Here is a 20947-nt window from a genome sequence, read left to right on the forward strand (position 1 = left end):
CATTTTCACCATTATCAGAAGCCTGAATTCTTGGAAACATTACAAGTGAACCAATTGTCAAAAGTGATACTGTTACCACACTGGGAAAAACTATTCCAAATAACCCAGTACTTTTCGACCTAGTAAATGATCTAAATTTTTTAATGTGAGTGCTGTGTTACATCAGAGAACAAATTATGTGCCTTTTTCTATGCTATGTATATTTATGGATATTCAAGAGACTATAATACCCTCCTGCCCTTAAAGAGCTTACAGCCCAATTGGGAATATAAAACAGGTGTACAAATACAGAGATGCAAAGCAAAAAAGAAGAGAAAAATTCCCATCCTGCAGTTCTCAAAGTTTATACATAAGCCACTTGGAGATCTTAAAATGCAGTTTCTTAAATATCCTGTGATAAACCATAATGGAAAAGAATCTGAAAAAGAATGTATTGATAGATCCATGTATAACTGAATCACTTTGTTGTACAGCAGAAATTAACACAATATTGTAAATCAACTGTAAATAATTTTTCTTAAATGCATAAAATAATTTTTTAAATGCAGTTTTTGATTGAGGAGACCTTGGGTGTGGCCTCAGATTCAACATTTCCCACGAGCTCCTGGTGGTGCCCAGCTGCTGGTCTGTGACACTCAGAGTATCAAAGACTTAGAGGAATTTTTGGAGGGTTGTGAGATCATTACTTACCTGGGGTAAGTAATTCAAGGAAAAAGTGGCTTTTGGGTTCACTTAGAAGAGTAGGGGAATAGGACCTCTGAAGGTGAAATAGAATAGCCCTTATTTCAGGCAGAGAGAAAAGCTCAGGTGAAGGCACCTATCAGAACGGCAGTAAGCAGCAGGGGTAGCCACAGAGCAGGGAACCAGGGAGTCAGATCACCCACTGGCTGTGGGACCTGGGGCCAAGCCGGGATTACAGGATCTCTCGAAGGCTCAGTCCCCCACCAGCGAAATGTGGATCAGAATAGTATTAATTTCACAGGGTTCTCATGAAAATTACAATTAAATTCAGCATGTAAAGTTCTGTGTCAGGCAAATACTTAATAAATGTTACATCTGTGAACACTATTGTTACTCAGTTTGGTAAATAACATACATGAGAATAAAGGCAAATAAGACTAGAAAAGTAGGTTCAGTCTAGATCATGAGATTTTTTTTAATTTACCATTTTAATTTTTTTTTTTTTTTTTTTTTTTTTTTTGCGGTACGCGGGCCTCTCACTATTGTGGCCTCTCCCGTTGCGGAGCACAGCTCCAGACGCGCAGGCTCAGCGGCCATGGCTCACGGGCCCAGCCGCTCCGCGGCATGTGGGATCTTCCCGGAGCGGGGCACGAACCCGTGTCCCCTGCATCGGCAGGCGGGCTCTCAACCACTGCGCCACCAGGGAAGCCCTTTAATTATTTTTAAGTGTACAGTTTAGTGAGTAGCATTACATTTACATTGCTGTGCAACCATCACCACTAACCATCCACAGAACTTTTTTCATTTTGTCAAACTGAAACTCCGTTCCCATTAAACAATAATTCCCCATTCCCTACCCCCACCCCCAATCCCTGGTAACAACTATTCTACTTTCTACGTTCAGTTTCATCTCTCCTCCCCTTTGTAGATCATCAGAGATCTTGAATTAAGGAATAGGAACAAAGATTTTATATAATTACATAAATACATGTATATGCATACATATATCATATATATATATATATATATATAATCTTAATTCCTATTCCTTACTGAATAGGGGAGGCTTAACAAATCCTAGAGACCACACTCATCTCCACGATCCATCCCTTGTCAGTGGTTCAATCAGTTTATTCTAAGTGGATTCAAACAATAAGGAAGCTCTTTTCCTATATCTCATTCTGTCCTTCTCCCTCTGATCTTTTCTCTCATTCCCTCCCCCAAACATAAAGCAATATTTACACATGTTGGTACAGTCAGATTTGGGAGAGGAAATACTTCAACCCCTATCCTTTGTCCTACTTGATTTCTTCCTTGAGTCATTTTACAATGAGAACCAATGAAATTAATCCATTATTTTGCTATTTTGTTCTGTGTCTTATTGGGAACTTTTCTGTACTCATTTTCTTTCCCTTGTTTTCTTAGTAACTGTTGGCATTATAGACTATTCCTTATATTGATAGAAGATGATTTTTCCTTAACAAAAAGCAGAACAGTCATGCATTATAATAGCATGCTTCAGCCATCTGCTTAGTAACTGCATATATACTCAAAGAGCACATGTATTTAGAACAATTTCTATAGAAACCATCCTCATTGGAATAGAAAATGATGGCAACTGGTCAAAAAATAGGCCTCAGTCTTGGGTGATGAAGACCAAGTGAGTTACTGACACAGGATTGGGGGTGGGAGAAGGGGAGAGTCTAGCCTCCAGTTACAACTACTTGTTTCTATAGATAAGAAGGCCACGTAGGGTCTGCCTAAGACCCTGAAGCATTTTATAAACACAAACTTTTAATGATCTCTCTCCTATTAAGAAACACAAACTGTTCTGTTGAATAATCTATTCCCAAAAGAAAGTAAAGTTTGTTGAATGTTGCAACAGACAAATATAATCCAAAATTCTCTTTAAAATCTGGCATTATTGATGGCTGAAGTAGGGGATCCTTCACCCTTCTGACTAAACAGATATTACTGCAATACCTTTCAGCCAAGAGAATCTTAAGGTATTACTTTTAAAACAAACAGTATAGAACAAATAGTCTCTCTTCCTGACATGGAAAACAAATTTGAGGAAAAACAAAATAGACACCTCCACAAAATATTGCTAAGAAACATGTAAGTGATTAAACAGATCCAGCTGTCAAGACCATCCAGAAGTCTATTTGTCTGCTCTATGCCTTGTGCTTTAAAAAAAAGTCACTAGAAATCCCATTTATTCATCCTAATAAACCTCTGTTTAGTGACAGGAACTATTCTAAGCTCTAGGAGACATCAAGATAAAGACTTTCATGAAGTCTCCTTCTCATGAAGGAGACACCTTCACAGCTACACCACTGATGAATGAAGTTAGAGGAGAGGGCAAGTGATGTGCTGAATGTAGGCTACTCAGGGAAGCAGACTCAGGCCATCCCCAGGGAGCTTTCACTCAGCTTCTGCACTTAGTTTCTACTCCTGGTAACCAACATCAGAATCACTTCTCATTCTGTTTTAGCCCTGGGTGGTGTTTTTCCTCTGAAGATGGGAATCACCCAGGGTTTGGACCCCTACTCCAGAATAATAGGTGATTGTAGGAATCATAATCACAACTCAGAATTGGCTGTATGATATTTAAATGAATCCTGAGATCTCATCAAAAATGCATGAGATCCTGTTGTAACTGAGGAATTTCAGTTTCAAGTATGCTAAGCCTGATTCTTGCCCTAGTTCCCCTTCAAATTTAACTTAGTTTACAAAAGAATAAGCTAATGATGCATATTGAAATGGAAGATTAGTTGTTCTATTTTGCTTCTACCCTTGTTCCTTATTTTTTAGAGATAACTAACCAGAGACTCGTGGCAAAATGATGTTCCAATCATAAGCAAGACGTGATGAAACTTTGGCACCAATGATCATGATAATCATCTCTGAAAATAGAATACTACCCTCTCCCAAACATGTAGCTCCTTTCTCTTTTGTCTGTATTATCTCCAAGCAAGACCTGGGGAGTTGGGAGTTGGTTCTTTAGGACATGAGTCCACCTTCTCCCCAGGATTGCCAGCTTCCTCAATAAAGCTATGTTTCCTTTTACCCAACACTTATGCCTCAGTATTGGATTCTTGAGGAACAAGTAGCCAAACCTGAGTTTGGTAACACTGTCACCGTCTAAGTTTGGCCTCATCTATATTGGCATCTGTGCTGGCCTCATCTGGATTTCTTCTATTCCTGTTACTACTGCTTGTAGAGTCTCTTCTCTTGAGGGTATATCCTCCTAGGTAAAATGATACTAATAGTCCACCTTAATTCAAGTAAACCAAGAGCTTCAAAGTATTGAAGAAAATCTAGCACCTAAGTGAAAATGTTTGACATACTTAGATATTCAGAAGAGGCAAATAGGCCTTGTACATGGTAGAATTTGAAAGGGGAACAGAGAAAATGATAAGAAACATATATCCAACAGGAATAAGTGTCTGGTGGTCACTCTCCCCTTGTGGAATCACTTTCCAGCTTGGCTTCTGGTATACCATTTCTCTTGGTCCCCTTCTATCCCCTGTACCCTCCTTCTCTGCCTGCTTTGTGTCATTTGACCCTGAAGCATTGAAGTGGCCCAGGAGTCACTTCCTGGATAATCTCATCCAGTCCCATAGCTTTAATTAACATTTATAAGCCATTGAGTTCCAAATTTGTTTCCCCAGCCTGTAGAGCGTCCTTGGATAATACACTCCTATAGCCAACTAACATCTTCACTTAGATATTTTACACACTTGAAACTTAATACATCTGAAACTGAATTATTTGTATTTCTCCTGAAATTGTTTCCCACCCCTGCCCCTAATTTCTCCCCACCAGCATATAGTTGTACTTATTTCTCATTGTATAAGCCAAAAATGAGGGCTTATATTGGTTTCTGTTGGTTTCCCATAATCTCCCATCAATATATCAGTATTGGTCAACATACTGATATTCTTGCTTTCTCATAACTCCCCATCACTATATTAGTATAACTTGTCAGCTCTCCCTTCAAAATAAATCCAGAAAATGAATCTATCTCATTACTTCTACTTCTAATGTCCTAGTAGCAGAACCTACAATAATCTCCTTTCTGAATCACTTTCTCATAAGTGGTCTCCCTGCGTCCACTTTGCTTCCTACTGTCGATGTTCTTATAAACCACCCACATCTCCCTTTGGGCTGTAGGACTATCCCCAGCTGCTGGAAGTGCTGTGACAGTGCCCAGCTGTTTATCTTCTCCAAGAGTTGTTCCTAGTTCAATAAAGCTCCTTGTAAAATCACCCCCCTTCTCAGAGGCAGCCTGTATCCAATGGCTGCTTGATGCATCCATACAAAAACCTGACACCCCTGTTCCAATTTGAGACAATGCTGAAGGGCAAGCCCAGTTTCAGAGCTACCCTCAAGTTGGGTAGCCTTATGCTGAGATTTCATTGCAGCCCAATTCTCCCTCTGCGTAATCTTGTTTCCTTCCCATCTCCCACTGGTGTTGGTCCTGAGAGCAATTCCAAGAGGGAAAACTTCCTGTATGCTAAATCTCTATCTCAGAATCTTCTTCCTGGGAACCTGATCTGTCACATCTCTCCAGTTGCTTTCCACACAGTAGCAAGATTAAGCTTTTAAAACATGTCAGACCACATCACTTCTCTATTCAACACCCTCCAGCAGCTTGCCCTGACACCCAGAGGCTAGGCCAAAGTCCCTAAAATAGTCAACAGCTCAACAGCACTTGGTCCCTGTGACTCTCCCTCCTGCTTCCTCAGCTTCAGCCACGATGAATTTTGTGTATTCCTACAGCATGCAAATCCCACTCCCTGGAATGTTTTTCCCAAGCTTATTACTGTACCTTCACTTCCTCAGGTCTCTGCTCAAAAGTCACTTTAATTGTAAAACGTCCCTCACCACCCTACATGAGACTGCAACCCCAATTCAAGCCCCTTCCCTGCACTCTCTATCCACTTTTGCCCATGTTATTTGCTCTAGAGCCCATACCAACTTCTCATGCTTGTTTCCTATCTAATTTTGTCATTTTAAAAAAATTTTATTTTATATTGGAGTATAGTTGATTTACAAGTTGTGTTAGTTTCAGGTGTACAGCAAAGTGATTCAGTTATACATATACATACAATACACATACAATTTTATCATTGGTTTTTAAACTCCATAAGCGTAAGGATTTGGTTTGGATCACCTTTATTTTCCTAGAATAGTATGTGGCACTTATTACCACTCCATAAATATTTATCCAGTGAGCTTCTTGACTGACTGAGATCTTTATTTGTGGATATTTCTTACACTTCTTTTCTTCTAATGGAAAGGACAATTTTGATTAAATTTGAATTGACTCTCTAAAAGAAAACAGAATCATCCCAATCTCAAGTTTCTTGGTTCCACTGGGCCAGTTGCTGCTGGGGCTCACAAGTCCTTACTAAGAATCAAAGTTCTAGAGGCTAAAGGTCATAACAAAATGAGAGTAACTGCAGTCAGCTTCCTCCCATGACTCTTACATACAAATATCTGTAGCAAGAAATAGCAAGATGCTCAGAGCTATGCACTGTCCAACCATCTAGGTCAAAAGCAGACAAAATTTGTTCTGATCTCAGATTTTCCACCAAATAGCTGTGAGGTTTTGGGTAAGTCACTTAACTTCTCAGGGACAGTTTGTTTCTAAAACAACATTCTAGAATCAGTGTTGGTTTCCCAATGTGCTTTCTTTAGAATACCAGCCTTGCAAGATAAATAGTGATGAAAGGATTATGTGGTCAAATAAATTTAGGAATTGGTTTATTCCATATCGACTTTTTGGAGATGTCTCATGGTCCAGAGGCCCTTCAAGCATGGCTTAGCCCACAGCTTCTCACATTTATGTGGCCACAGAAGCCCTGGCTTTCCCAATGCCCACTTCCATCCCACTCACAGGGTGAACTGTTGAACTAGGCTGTCCACAAAGGTGTCTTTCTGCTGTGATATTTGATGAAGGCATGAAAAACAGATATTTTGGTCAAACAAACCAAGAAGTTTCCACAAAGTTACTAGATGAAATGCTATTCCTGATACAGGCTTGGAAGAGAGAACAGTTAGATAGATGGATATTGGCAGAAGTCCTCTGAATTAGGAAGAAAGGAAGAGGTGGTCCACATTCCATGTCTAGTGGGCACTATAAATACACGTGGGCCCATGGGTCATGAATATATTCAGTAGCACAGGAATATGAACTGAAAATATGGATAATAAATTGACTAGAAGATCTTGAAACATATCCAGAGAGATATTAATAAAGTGTGGTGCAAAGCATTGGAGATAAAGCCTATAATTTAATAGAAATACTGAGAGATTCCATATATAGAGAATCACTTCTATATACATCATAAGAGAAACCTAAATTCTGGCCCACATCACAATTCATAAAGTCTTATTTGTAAGTGAATAGAGTAACCCTAGCATCTTTAGAGTTTACAGCATAATTTCATAAAGGAACAGAGCAAAGTAATATTTATTTCCAAAATGACTTTTGGTATAATATGATTTAAACGTATTTTATTTAAAATAAAGGGGAAGAGGGGCGCCTTCAAGATGGCAGAGGAGTAAGACGTGGAGATCACCTTCCTCCCCACAAATACATCAAAACTACATATGCATGTAGAATAACTCCTACAGAACACCTACTGAATGCTGGCAGAAGACCTCAGACTTCCCCAAAGGCAAGAAACTCCTCACGTACCTGGGTAGGGCAAAAGAAAAAAGGAAAAACAGAGTCAAAAGAATAGGGACAGGACCTGCACCTCTGGCAGGGAGCTGTGAAGGAGGAAAAGTTTCCACACACTAGGAAGCCCCTTCACTGGTGGGGACAGTGCGGGGGGTGGGGGGGGGGCAAGCTTCAGAGCCATGGAGGAGAGCACAGCAACAGGGTGCAGAGGGAAAAGTGGAGAGATTCCTGCACAGAAAATCGGTGCCGATCAGCACTCACCAGCCTGAGAGGCTTGTCAGCTCACCCACCGGGGCCGGTAGGGGCTGAGCACTGAGGCTCGGGCTTCGGAGGACTGGGGTTGGCTATGTGAATGCAGCCTGAAGGGGGCTAGTGCACCACAGCTAGCCGAGAGGGAGTCCGGGAAAAAGTCTAGACCTGCCTAAGAGTCAACAGACCATTGTTTTCGGGGTGCATGAGGAGAGGAGATTCAGAGTGCCACTTAAAGGAGCTCCAGAGACGGGCGCGAGCCACAGCTATCAGCGCGGACCTCAGAGACGGGCATGAGACGCTAAGGCTGCTGCTGCAGCCACCAAGAAGCCTATGTGCAAGCACAGGTCACTATCCACACCTTCCCTCCTGGGAGCCTGAGCATCCTGCCACTGCCAGGGTCCCGTGATCCAGGGACAACTTTCAAGGGAGAACACACGGCATGCCTCAGGCAGGTGCAACGTCACCCCAGCCTCTGCCACCATATTCTGTACCCCTCCCTCCCCACATCCTCAGTGAGCCAGAGTCCCCTAATCAGCCACTCCTTTAAGGCCGTCCTTTCTGGACAGGGAACAGATGCCCTCAGGTGACCTACACGGAGAGGCAGGGCCAAATCCAAAGCTAAACTCTGGGAGCTGTGCAAACAGAGAAAGGGAAATTTTCCCAGCAGTCTCAGGAGTAGATTAAATCTCCACAAACAACTTGATGTACCCTGCATCTGTGGAACACCTGAATAGACAACAGATCATCCCAAATTTGAGGCAGTAGACGTTGGGAGGAACTATAGACTTGGGGTTTGCTTTCTGCACCCAATTGGCTTCTGGTTTTATGTTTATCTTAGTTTAGTATTTACAGTTTATTATCAATGGTAGATTTGTTTATTGATTTGGTTTCTCTCTTTCTTTTATATATATATATATTTTTCCTTTTTCTCTTTTCATGAGTGTGTATGTGTATGTTTCTATGTGTGTTTTTGTCTGTATAGCTTTGCTTCTGCCATTTGTCCTGGGGTTAGGGTTTTTGGAGTTCTTTGGGGTTTTTTTAGTATAGTTTTTAGTGCTTGGTATCATTGGTGGATTTGTATTTTGGTTTGGTTGCTCTCTTCTTTATTTCTCTCTTTTTTTTGGTTACTTTTTTATTTTTTATTTTTAATAATTATTTTCTATTTTAATAACTATTTTACTTCTTTATTTTTTCTCTTTCGTTTCTTTCTTTGTTTTTCCTCCCTTTTCTTCTGAGCTGTGTGACTGACAGGGTCTTGGTTCTCTGCCCAGTGTCGAGCCTGAGCATCTGAGGTGGAAGAGCAAAGTTTAGGATATTTGTCCACCAGAGACACACTGGCCCAACATGATATCAAACAATGAAACCTCTCCCAGAGATATCCATCTCAATGCAAAGACCCAGGTCCACTCAACAACCAGCAAGCTACAGTGCTGGACACCCTATGCCAACTAGCAAGAAAGGAACACAACCCCACGCATTAGAAGAGAGGCTGACTAAAATCATAAAAAATTCACATACACCCCAAAACACACCACCAGACATAGTGCTGCCCACCAGAAAGACAAGATCCAGCCTCATGCACCAGAACACAGGCACCATTCCCCTCCACCAGGAAGCCTACACAACCCACTGAACCAGCCTTACCCACTGGAAGCAGACACCAAAAACAACAGGAACAGTAACAAACCCAAAACAATTAAGAAAATGGTAATAGGAACATACATATCAATAACTACCTTAAATATAAATGGATAAAATGCTCCAACCAAAAGACATAAACTGGCTGAATGGATACAAAAACAAGACCCGTATATATGTTGCCTACAAGAGACCCACTTCAGACCTAGGGACACATACAGACTGAAAGTGAGGGGATGGAAAAAGATATTCCATGCTAATGGAAATCAAAGGAAAGCTGGAGTAGCAATTCTCATATCAGACAAAATAGACTTTAAAATAAAGAATGTTACAAGAGACAAGGAAGGACACTACATAATGATCAAGGGATCAATCCAAGAAGAAGATATAACTATTATAAATATATATGCACCCAACATAGGAGGACCTCAATGCATAAGGCAAATACTAAGAGCCATAAAAGCGGAAATCGACAGTAACACAATCATAGTAGGGGACTTTAACACCCCACTTTCACCAATGGACAGATCATCCAAAATGAAAATAAATTAGGAAACACAAGCTTTAAATGATACATTAAACAAGATGGACTTCATTGATATTTATAGGACTTTCCATCCAAAAACAGCAGATTACACTTTCTTCTCAAGTGCACATGGAATATTCTCCAGGATAGAACATACCTTGGGTCACAAATAGAGCCTTGGTAAATTTAAGAAAACTGAAATCATATCAAGTATCTTTTCCAACCACAATGCTATGGGACTAGATATCAATTACAGGGAAAAATTCTGCAAAAAGTACAAACACATAGAGGGTAAACAATACACTACTAAATAACCAAGAGACCACTGAAGAAATCAAAGTGGAAATCAAAAAATACCTGGAAACAAATGAGAATGAAAACACGACAACCCAAAACCTATGGGATGCAGCAAAAGCAGTTCTAAGAGGGAAGTTTATAGCAATACAATCCTACTCAAGAAACAAGAAACATCTCAAATAAACAACCTAATGTTACACCTAAAGCAGTTAGAGAAAGAAGCATAAAAAACCCCAAAGTTAGCAGAAGGAAATAAATCATAAAGATCAGATCAGAAATAAATGAAAAAGAAATGAAGGAAATGATAACAAAGTTCAATAAAACTAAAAGCTGGTTCTTTGAGAAGATAAACAAAATTGATAAGCCATTAGCCAGACTCATCAAGAAAAAAAGGGAGAAGACACAAATCAATAGAATTGGAAATGAAAAAGGAGAAGTAACAACTGTCACTGTAGAAATACAAAGGATCATGAGAGATTATACAAGCAACTACATGCCAACAAAGTGGACAACCAGCAAGAAATGGACAAATTCTTAGAAAAGCACAATGTTCCGAGACTGAACCAGGAAGAAATAGAAAATATAAACAGACCAATCACAAGCACTGAAATAGAAACTGCGATTAAAAATCTTCCAACACACAAAAGCCCAGGACCTGGCAGCTTCACAGGAGAATTCTATCAAACATTTAGAGAAGAGCTAACACCTATCCTTCTCAAACTCTTCCAAAATATAGTAGAGGGAGGAATACTCCCAAACTCATTCTATGAGGCCACCATCACCCTGATACCAAAATGAGACAAAGATTCCACAGAAAAAGAAAAATACAGAACAATATCACTGATGAACATAGATGTAAATATCCTCAACAAAATACAAGCAAACAGAATCCAACAGCACATTAAAAGGATCATACACATGATTAAGTGGGGTTTATCCCAGGAAGGCAAGGATTCTTCAAGATATGCAAATCAATCATGTGATAAACCATATATTAACAAATTGAAGGAGAAAAACCATATGATCATCTCAATAGATGCAGAAAAAGCTTTCAACAAAATTCAACACCCACTTATGATAAAAACCCTGCAGAAAATAGGCATAGAGGGAACTTACCTTAACATAATAAAGGCCATATATGACAAACCCACAGCCACCATCATTTTCAATGGTGAAAAACTGAAACCATTTCCTCTAAGATCAGGAACAAGACAAGGTTGCCCACTTTTGCCACTATTATTCAACATAGTTTTGGAAGTTTTAGCCACAGCAATCAGAGAAGAAAAAGAAATAAAAGGAATCCAAATCAGAAAAGAAGTAAAACAGTAAACTATTTGCAGATGACATGATACTATATATAGAGAATCCTAAAGATTCTACCAGAAAACTACTAGAGCTAATCAATGAATCTGGTAAAGTTTCAGGATACAAAATTAATGCACAGAAATCTCTTGCATTCCTATACACTAATGATGAAAAATCTGAAAGAGAAATTAAGGAAAAACTCCCATTTACCACTGCAACAAAAAGAATAAAATACCAGGAATAAACTTACCTAAGGAGACAAAAGACCTGTTTGCAGACACTGATGAAAGAAATTAAAGATGATACAAACAGATGGAGAGATATACCATGTTCTTGGATTGCCAATCAAAGAAGCAACATTGTGAATATGACTATACTACCCAAAGCAATCTACAGATTCAGTGCAATCCCTATCAAACTACCAATGGCATTTTTCACAGAACTAGAACAAACAATTTCACAATTTGTATGGAAACACGAAGAACTTGAATACCCAAAGCAATCTTGACACAGGAAAACGGAGCAGGAGGAATCAAGCTCCAGACTTCAGACTATACTACAAAGCTACAGTAATTAAGACAGTATGGTACTGGCACAAGAACAGAAATATAGATCAATGGAACAGGATAGAAAGCCCAGAGATAAACCTACACACATATGGTCACCTTACCTTGGATAAAGAATGCAAGAATATACAATGGAGAAAAGACAGCCTTTTCAATAAGTGGTGCTGGGAAAACTGGACAGTTATATGTAAAAGAATGAAAGTAGAACACTCCTTAATACCATACACAAAAATAAACTCAAAATGGATTAAAAACCTAAATGTAAGGCCAGACACTAAAACTCTTAGAGGAAAACATAGGGAGAACACTCTATGACATAAATCACAGCAAGATCCTTTTTGACCCATCTCCTAGAGAAATGGAAATAAAAACAAAAATAAACAAATGGACCTAACGAAACTCAAATGCTTTTGCACAGCAAAGGAAACCATAAACAAAACGAACAGACAACCCTCAGAATGGGAGAAAATATTTGCAAATGAAACAACTGACAAAGGATTAATCTCCAAAATATACAAGCAGTTCATGCAGCTCAATATCAAAATGGACAGAAAGACCTAAATAGACATTTTTCCAAAGAAGATATACAGATTGCCAAAAACCACATGAAAGGATGCCCAACATCACTAATCATTAGAGAAATGCAAATCAAAACTACAGTGAGGTATCACCTCACACAGGTCAGAATGGCCACCATCAAAATATCTACAAACAATAAATGCTGGAGAGGGTGTGGAGAAAAAGGAACCCTCTTGCACTGTTGGTGGGAATGTAAATTGATACAGCCACTATGGAGAAAAGTATGCAGGTTCCTCAAAAAACTAAAAATAGAACTACCATATGACCCAGCAATCCCACTACTGGGCATATACCCTGAGAAAACCATAATTCAAAAAGAGTCATGTACCACAATGTTCATTGCAGCTCTATTTACAATAGCCATGACATGGAAGCAACCTAAGTGTCCATCAACAGATGAATGGGTAAAGAAGATGTGGCACATTTATACAATGGAATATTACTCTGCCATAAAAAGAAACAAAACTGAGTTATTTGTAGTGAGGTGGATGATCTAGAGACTATCATACAGAGTTAAGTAAGTCAGAAAGAGAAAAACAAATACCGTATGTTAACACATATATATGGAATCTTAAAAAAAAAGGTTCTGAAGAGCCTAGGGGCAGGACAGGAATAAAGACACAGATGTAGAGAATGGACCTGAGGACACAGGGAAGGGGAAGGGGAAGCTGGGACGAAGTGAGAGAATGGCATGGGCATATATACACTACCAAATATAAAATAGATAGCTAGTAGGAAGCAGCCACATAGCACAGGGAGATCAGCTCGATGCTTTGTGTCTACTAGAAGGGTGGGATAGGGAGGATGGGAGGGAGACACAAGAGGGAGATGATATGGAGATATATGTATATGTATAGCTGATTCATTTTGTTATACAGCAGAAACAAACACACCATTGTAAACCAATAGACTGCAATAAAGATGTTTAAAAAAATAAAATAAAGGTGAAGCAATAACCTCCTATTTTATGTTCCAGGTATATTTACATATGAAGAATGCCCTCAAAAGTCTTCATCATATTCTACAGATAAAAATTTTATCTGTATTACTCAGTTTTGCTGATGAAAACTGTGTTCAAAAAGTGTTTTTAGGATGGCTCAGATAAAAGTTTTAATTTATTTTTAAAAGCTCTAAACGCTTTACACTCAGGCTCTGCCCACCAGGATAAGTCATGAAACACCCCTGCCCACAGGTGTCTTGTCACAGAGAGATCATAACCAATGTTTTGTCAGTAGAGTCACATCTGCTCTTTCTGAAGCAACTGTATTTTAAATTAGCTTCCTTATATTGGTCAACATAAAGAATAGGCTAGATATAAGTGCAAAAATGTGCATACCAAGAAAACAACTACTACTTCCTCTACATATTTTATATTTTATCTTAATCCATCATTTTTCTTCATTGTACTCTATAAAAATTCATGACTCTGCAGAATAACTGAAGACAAATGTCAGAAAGCCAGAGTCTGTCCATTCTTTTCTTGAACTACCTAACCATAATTAGAAGAATAAAATAGCAATAGAAGAAGGGTAGAACTAACTGACTGTGTTTGCAATACAGAAGAGAGAGCATGGGGCTTTAGGTGAGAGAGTACTGGTATGGTATCCCCATCCTTTGCCACTTACTAGCTGTGTGACCCAAGGCAGATTCTTGATCTCTCTTAACCTCCTTTATTTAGTACCACAGAATTCATCACACAAACTGGGACACTCTCGAGTGTGAAAGATGGGGGAGCACAATTAGTAATTCATAAAATGGGACTACACGGGGCAAACCAAGGCATAATCAGCCTACTTATTTGCAATACTGAGGCCATAATATCTCAAAACTGTTGTGAGGCTAAAAATGGCATTATACAATAGGCTATGGAGGAAGTTTAACAGCACGTATTCAATAAGTTATTTTTCCCTTCTCATAAATAACAATTGGGTATTGGTTGGGGATGGGAATGATAGGAAGGGCTAACTATGTTATCTTTTAAAACATGGGGCAAGATAAATGGTTGGTCTACTGTTTCTTCTGCTTGCAGTGCACTCCAGCAACCATCTCCCTGCTTCATTTCTCTTCACCCTGCTGAGTTCTAAGAAACTCAGAGATTCTATGGTGAATCATTTTAATTTGCATGATGAGGTTAACACAATTGCTGACCCTCAGTATACTTCATAAAATCACTACCTGAAGACTCCTTCCATGTCTTCCGGGGTGAGACACAGTCACCTGTTGCTGCTCTCTTAGGCCTTGTACTTCTGCATAGCATGTGCTGCTATTAAAACTATGTGATTACACGTACAGCGAATTCTTTAATGCGTGGCTCCCCAGTTGGAACATAAGCACCAGGACAATGGGAATTTTCTATTTTGTCTCCTGCTGTACCCCCAGCACCTAGTATAGGGCTTATCACATAGCAGGGGGTCAATAAATGTCCATTAAATAAACAAATGACCATGGGCATACATAAGGGTTGTATGGAGGATTCAGAGAGGGCAAGCGAGATTTCTGTCTTCAAGGAACATACAGTTGTTAGGGGACCACTGACCAAAACTGCCCACCTTGGCCAACTACAGTGATAACCACTTACATGAGTTATCTCACAGGAGGAGTTCCCGACAAGGGACATGGTGCTGCCGAGGAAAACTAACCAGGAGAATTTGGGAGGGTCCAAAAGGAGAGAGGAGATGCCAGACAATAATATGTCCTACCAACCTCCCAGAATCCTTTGCACTGGAATCCTTCTTGGCGGAGAAATGCACGCACCACCAGAATGGACCCTGAGTCAGACCAAATATGGGCCAGGCAAGATGATTGGCCAGAGACAACCCGGAAACTAACCCCATTACCATAAAACCTGAGACCGTGAGCCACATGGCAGAGTCTTATCCTGCTGCTCTCCGCCCTGGCGCCCCTTCCCAATAAATTCTTTGGCTTTGTCAGCACATGTGTCTCCTCAGACGATTCATTTCTGAGTGTTAGACAAGAGCCCAGTCTTGGACCCTAGAAGGGGTCCCCCTTCCTGCAACACAGTAACAGGGGCCATAGAGAAATAAGAGTGATTTAATCACTGTATATTTGTTACTTTGAAGATAGTTCACATATAAAAGTATCAGCCCACACTGAATGCCAAAGCTGTGAATGTTTTAAGAGCGGATAGAAGGAATCAGCATCCAAAGGGTGTGTGAGGGGCCAGGGTGCTTGGAGGGAAATGGAGAAACTTCTCTGGCCTAGATCATGCCTCCAATCTTGGCAGCCTTGGTCTCTCACCCTGGCCACCCGACACACTCGACCTACTCATCCCAGAACAGATTTGATCCAATTTATACTATGTATAAATATCATTTAATGAGTTTTATGTGATAATATTCTGGGTACTTAGTATAGATCATCTCTTAAATTTCTCACAAGCCAGCAAGAGAATTATCATGTCCATCAGACAAGTAAGAAAATTGAGACTTGGGGAGATTAAATTACTTGCTTAACGAGCACAAGATGTAATTGGGTATGAATCTCTGTCTGCCTGGCTAGAACCCAGTTTCATGTGGACTCTTATTTGCTAACTGCTTCTGCCAGCCTTACCATAGAGATAATCACTTACAGACAAGTGATAAGAAAGGTTCAGGAGAGAGTAGCCAGCAAAGATTTTGTTGTTAACAAGGTTAAAGAGCATTGGACTCAGATGAATGTTGCCCTAAAGCCTCCAGTATTCATTCCCAAAATGAGACTATACACTCTGACTTTTCTAGCTTTCATCACTATTATTTTCTAACTGTCTCTATGTCATTCTTGCTACAAAAACAATGCATGGTTATTTTGCAACATAACTTTATAATGGAAATGAGATATCAGCAAAAAATCCAATTGTATTGGTATGAATGCTAAAGCTACCTAAATTTCAATAAGGATAGTGCAACACAGACCCAGAAAAATATTGTTGGATCGCTAAATATGTTTATGACAAGTATTTCCTTATATTTAATAAACAATATTTATCTTCAGAAACATCTAAACTAATGTGTGAACTCTGACATGTTTTATACCATCAATTTATTAATTCTACTAATGGAAACAATGAAATGTGGAGTCAGATTCAAACCATAAATCTACCAATAATTAGCTGACAACACTATGATAGTTATTTAAATTCCACGAGCTTTCATTTCTCCATCGATAAAATGGGCATAATAAAGGCATCCAAATCTCAGAGGGTGAATGTGAAAATTAAATGAGATGACATGTAAGATTCTGATGTAGGGCCCAACACACAGTTGGCAAACAGTAAATGTTAATTTCTCTCTTTCTTTCTAGGACAGATGAAATGTATAAGGTTTAACAAAAATCTCTAATGGATACAGTCTCAGAATACTACCATGTTTTCTTGTGGTGTCCTCTATTTTCTCCCTTTAATGTGTTCACTCCAAAACAAAACAGAAAGGCAGATTTTAACCATCTTCATCCTCATCTACTGTCATCCTAAAGATCCTTTACAAACGCTGTGACTTGCCCACAACTGCAGAAAAACAGATTCATCAGGAGTTACAGAACACTCCAGCAATACATTAATAGGCTCAACGTTCAATGCTCTGTATCCTCCAGAATCAATCATGACTTACACCGAAGGGCTATCCTGAAAGAAGGTGCATATGCATTTGTAAAAGAGTAATTGAGTGGGTGAAGAGATGCCAGTGAATCAAAGCACATTGGGATGATCTTTTCTTTTTTTTTTTTTTTTAGGTTGACACCAGAATTTCCACAGAGGGGAAAAACCAGCTGATGGCTACAGTAGCCAGTATATTCCCCCAGGACGAGAGGTGTCCTGGGACCAACACTGCTGAGCAGTCTTCCAAGAAGACAGGAATTAATGATGCCCTTTTGGATCACCACTGCATCTCTGGTACTTAACACTTAGATACTAAATATATATTTGTTGAATGAATTAATTAATAGTGCATGCCAACCCTAAAGAAAAGAAGAGGTCAGAAATAAAGGTGCTAGGGGTCAAGTATAAAGAAATAGAAAATAAAAGGCAAAGCTTTTCTCCCCATGACTCACCTTATTAGTGGTAAGTCAGTAGCTACTGAAATTTAACCTTCCACTGTCACTTCTCTGACTACATCACATTAGATGACAGGATGCTTCCTAGTTCAGAAATGGCTAGGGTTTCAAAGGTGGGATTTTAAGAAGCAATACAGGAGATAATGCAAGGAAAACATGTCTCTTAACTATCTTCTCTCAGTGTGCAATGAAGTAATATGCAGGACGTAAGAAGGAAAATATTCAAGTTAATAAAATAGATCATTATTTAAGGTATTTTATACATCATGAAAGGGAAACTGAAATAGCAACCTTCTTACCTGAAAAAAGCACTTTACCTACTTATGGAATTTGTCCACAGGTTAGAATAAAGAGAGCATTAAAAATTTGCAGTGAAGAATGTCTCCCTCATTTCCATAAAGAAACTAGATTATCTAACTCATAGGAATTTGAGGATAATTAAATGAAATGATACATGAGACATTCTCAATATGAGGCTCACCATATGATTAAACTCTCAGAAATGATCAGCTATTGTTGTAGCTGTAGCTATAATATTGTGCTGCCCAATGGGACCAGCAATCTAACGTTAAGTATATATTTAAAACCAATAAATGCCAGTTCTGTAATCATTCTAAAATTTCAAAAATATATATTATTACTGAATATATACTCCCAAGTACTTTTCTTTAAGATCAGTATTTTGAGTTCTTTTTTTTTTTTTTCTGATCAACTTTTACTATTTTTTCTTGCCTTTTTATTTTACATCTCTATATATAATGAAACTCTCTTCCCACCTATGATTTTGTTCATTGATTAGTCTGCATGGAAAGGCAAATCTATTCCTTTCAAATCTGCCTATTACAGTAACCAGCAAATACTAAACAGAAACACTTTTCAAGAGTCTCTAATTTTGAATATCATAGTACTATTTTATTTGAAAATTTTATTCGAAAACTATAAGATTCCGGGTAGAAATATTTTAAGAATTACTTCTCAGTCTTTTGAAAGCCCATATTGACATGAATAAATCTGGTTACCTGAAAGGGTTAGGAATGCTGTAAGGCTGGCATCTGTAAGTCTTAGATTCCAATAGGCTTCCCATGTGTATCATGTGCAGTTACATGTATATATATATTTTTTTCAAATCAACATGTGACTGTGTAGGTGATGAGTGAGGCTTCAAGCTATGTGAAAATAAGCTCTAGAGGTTCTAATGACATTCAGCTGGACTGTCTGTAGGCATAAAGGAATTTGAGACACAAAAAAATCATTGTTCCAGTGCAGAATTATTAAAATGTTTTTCTGTAAAAAGAGAATGCCCTCTTTCTTTCTGGAGATATTTACTAAGGACCATAATGTATCATTTCAATTCTCTCAATAAGCTTACCATCAAAAATGCAATATATGTTCCCTCAATGTTTTCAAATTTCACTTAAATTATTTTTAAACTATTTTTTCTCTTTAAAAATTGACACAGGAAAAAATAAAACAAAACTGATCCCTCTTCAAAACAGTTTTTTTAGGGAAAGAAGAAAGAATAATCACTAAATACCTTTAACAATTCCTATGAAGATGGACGTGAGATTTTTACCTCAGAAAAAAACATCTGTGGATTCTTGCCATTTCATTACTTTTTAAGAAAACTTTGGCTTTTCTAAACTCCTAACCATGAGCTCAGGAGCCAGACTGCTGGGTTTGGGTCCCAACTCTGCCACTAAATAGCTGTGTAACTTTAGACCGATGACTCAATTTTCTCATCTGTAAAATGGGAATAATCAGAGTAGCTACCCCTTGGGGTGCACATAAACCCTTAGAACAGAACCCAGCATAGAGTAAACACTCCATAAATATTCACGGTTATGATCAACCATTGTTAACAACAGGATGACCAGATAGGTTTTAAATAGTTGGTCCATTTTTTCCAACCTTCCTCCATCCATTCCCACATCCCATTTTCAACACTTACTTCGAAAGAATGAATGACCTCTTACTGCTCAGATAATTGACTTTTTTCTGAACGTCTGTGTTATAGACATTGTTGGCTCCTTTCACAGTCAAGAAAGTCTTTCTCTGGGTCTCTCGGAACCCTCCCTGCCTAGTTCTTCCCCAGTTTCTCCTCTGCTGCTCCTCCTCCAGGAGAAAGAGCCCAAAGACTCAACACTTAATGCCTCCTCTTCCTTTTGCTTGGTTGTCCTCTGCTCTCATGGTTTCAACCCTCCTAGGCACTGGCTGGCTCCCCACCAGCACCTCCACCTCTGTCCTCTCTCCTGAGCTCCAGCTTTTCCTCTCTAATGTTTGATACGAGCACCATAGTGCAAGTGGTTGGATTGGGGGGCTTGACAAACATGGCTCTGCCGTTTGCAAGTTGTGTGACTTTGATCAATTTCTTAATTTCTTGAAATCTCCATGTCCTCATCTATAATAGATCATTTAGGAAATCTACCTCATAGGCTCCATTAAACAATACAACAGATGTAAAGCGTTTGACGTAGTTCCTGGTCCACAGAAAACGTGTTAGATGATTATTAATATTAATATCCAATTGAATTTGTCCAAAATCTTTTGCCATTCCACACTCATATATCAAATAACTCTTCTTCTCCATAATTTCTAAAATGTTTTACTGCCCCCATCAATTTCAAGACACAAGATTTTAGGCTTTTTATTATTTTCTATCATTTGTTTCCATCATCTGAAAGAAAATATGGTAATATATTCTTCAGTTGTAATAAAAAGAATTTTTTTCAGCTGTATGTCATTGACTAGTTTAAATGTTACATTCTACACCTCCCTTTCTTATAGGTGTGGCCATGTGATTAAGCTGTGACCAATGAGATGTAATTAGAAGTAAGTCTCCTTAAAATGGTGTGGCATGTCCTTCTTTGTCTCATTCTCCATCCTGCTGTCTGGAATTCTGATGTGATGGCTGGATCTCTGGCAGCTATATGAGACCCTGATGATAGAAAGCTTCACTCTTAAAATGATAGATAGATTCATGAATTGACAGGGGGAGCCGCCAATCAAGGTCAGGACCAACAACATCCGAACTTTTTTTTAATAATGTGAGAGAGAATTAAATGTCTATCATGAGGTTTCTCTCCTGTCTACAGCCAGATCTGATCTTAAGTGAATTAACAATATTTCGATAGCTGACTCTTCTCTGACATGCAACCCTTATTCTAGTCAGGCCCCCTTCCCTCACAGTCTCCCACTCACTTTGCCTGTACTGCTTTCTCACCCTCAAGTGTCTTGGGCTTGCTCAACAAAATGGTCCAGATCCAGCAGGAGCCCATAACTGATTTTTGAAATGCTCATCTCTGTCCCTCTCATCTGAATGTTATAGCATTTCTATTCTGTTCCACATCATCAATTATCCCCATA

The 20947-nt window shown here is 38.9% G+C and overlaps 1 protein-coding gene across 47 annotated transcripts in view; it reads right to left on the minus strand.

The window, feature by feature from the left end:
• MLIP (muscular LMNA interacting protein) overlaps positions 1-20947 on the minus strand; it is a 269496-nt gene that overhangs the window by 149167 nt on the left and 99382 nt on the right. The window contains exon 2 of one of the 47 annotated variants that reach the window (XM_067005966.1): positions 7336-7390. The exons of the other annotated variants lie outside the window; for them this stretch is intronic. The gene's annotated coding sequence lies outside the window, so the exon portion shown is untranslated. The remainder of the gene's footprint in view (positions 1-7335; positions 7391-20947) is intronic. 47 annotated transcript variants of the gene reach the window in all.

This window comes from Kogia breviceps, chromosome 10 (assembly GCF_026419965.1).
Source record: "Kogia breviceps isolate mKogBre1 chromosome 10, mKogBre1 haplotype 1, whole genome shotgun sequence".
In the NCBI taxonomy this organism is placed as follows: domain Eukaryota; kingdom Metazoa; phylum Chordata; class Mammalia; order Artiodactyla; family Physeteridae; genus Kogia; species Kogia breviceps.